Source organism: Pinus tabuliformis, chromosome 8, assembly GCF_031772625.1.
Source record: "Pinus tabuliformis cultivar Carrire ecotype Pingquan chromosome 8, CPIR1, whole genome shotgun sequence".
In the NCBI taxonomy this organism is placed as follows: Eukaryota; Viridiplantae; Streptophyta; class Pinopsida; order Pinales; family Pinaceae; genus Pinus; species Pinus tabuliformis.
In genome coordinates, this window is record NC_142294.1 from 1,538,535,876 (window position 1) to 1,538,537,668 (window position 1,793).

General features: G+C 36.7%; 1 pseudogene; it reads right to left on the reverse strand.

Moving 5' to 3' along the window:
* Positions 1 to 629: 629 nt before the first annotated feature.
* Positions 630 to 1,247, reverse strand: LOC149241791 (antimicrobial peptide 1 pseudogene; annotated as a pseudogene).
* Positions 1,248 to 1,793: the final 546 nt, after the last annotated feature.

A 1,793-nucleotide genomic window follows, 5' to 3' on the forward strand; every position in this document is an offset into this window, starting at 1 on the left:
GAACATTTGATCATCCACCTTCCTTTTATTAATTACATGATGATAAATATGTATAAATCCTTATATTAAATAAGAAACTCAACTTATTAAATTCCGGAATAAAGTTTAGGCCAAAGTTAGCCCCTCAAAGATAAATTCCTTCACATGGTTATTAATACAAAACAAGCTCCTAACCATTGAGAACCTCAACAAATGAGGTATACAAGAGCCTTTCTTATTTGTATTATGTGTATTATGTAAGAAGAAAGAGAAAAATCAAGACACCTCAATGTTGTAAGAGATGGCAAGTGTTAACAAAACAAGCTCCTAACTTTTGAAAACCTAAAAAAATTGAGGTATACAAAAGCCTTCCTAGTAGGTAAGAGGAAAGAGAAAAATCATGAAACCTCTTTTTAACATTGTTGTAAGAAATTAGAAGTGTTTAAAGTACAAATTAAAAAGCAGTTTAGTTCAATGTAACTAATTAAAAATTTACATTTTTGTAGTCAAGTTCATATTCATCTACGATCTTATGGATTGATAGATGGCATGGAATTGTTTTTGGTCTTGTGCTTAGTGAAGTTTACAAGAAATAAAAATTAACCTGGACTAAGATGTTAGATATAGACAGATCCTTGGCATAACAGTACTTGAAAGTAGAAAAATATGTAATATCAGTGCACAAAAAACATTACGTATTAACGAAATAAAGTTAGACAAAGCAATATACACCAGACATCATATGGACCGGTGAAAATTGCAAAACATTATGTACCTATATCTACCTTACTTGAGATAGATGATGGCATACAAACAGCGCCACGCCATGAATGGACACTCTCAAGCTTTATTTGGGACAACGCCAACTACTTAGACGTGCCTAGTAGTACGATAATAGTAATATAAAGTTATCACATGCAGCACTTAGCACTGGATGAAGAAACTCTTCCAACCAAAAGCGCTGCAAGCTTGATTAACACTGCCAGAAAAACCGGTCTGAGCAACGCCTTTGCAGTTGGCCGTGTTGTAAGCAGAAGCAGTCTGGCCTTGATACACGAACTCGTATCCTCCATGAACGTCGTTACCGATATTAGAACACCCACAGTTGCTGTATCGAGCAGCATGGTTGTTGCAACCAGGCCCTGCCCACGCAGTGAAATAACTGCCCTCAGAAGGCTGGGCCAAAGCTAAAAACAAGCATACCAACACAAACAGCATGTATGCCAAGCGATTGGTTTCCATGATAGCCGATAACAGGAATCCGGATGAGGAAGGTGTGAGTGATTTGGTAGTCGGGAGACACAGATTTATAGTGAACGTAAAGCGATGGTGATTTTCACTGGGTGAATAAAGAATTGAGAATTGTTTTTACTGTTTGGTATTGTGAATTCTAAATGCGCATTCGAGACTGAGAGTGACCACGCATATTTTTTTTTTTTTACCCTACGAATGTGATAGACATGACGAGATCTTAGGTTCACTGGATCAGGATGAATGCGACAGAGTGGTTATGTTTCGTAAAGTCATTCGCATTAATTAAACAAAGGATAACTGGATAGCAACTAAATCTCATATTGGCTCATTGTCTTCCCAGCGAGCACTACTTTTATCCTTCAAATATTAAAAAACATGCGTCTGCCACCGGAGACTGGGCGTAAAACCAGGCCCAACGAGGCGACTTTTTGGGTAGAGTCCAGTTTGTCTGAAACACTGGAAAATCTAAAATGTATGATCTTTGCTATCTTCTTGAAAATCACAAAAACGTTTAATTAAATTGCTTCATCAAGAAAGAAGAAAAAGAAGAAAAAAGAAAT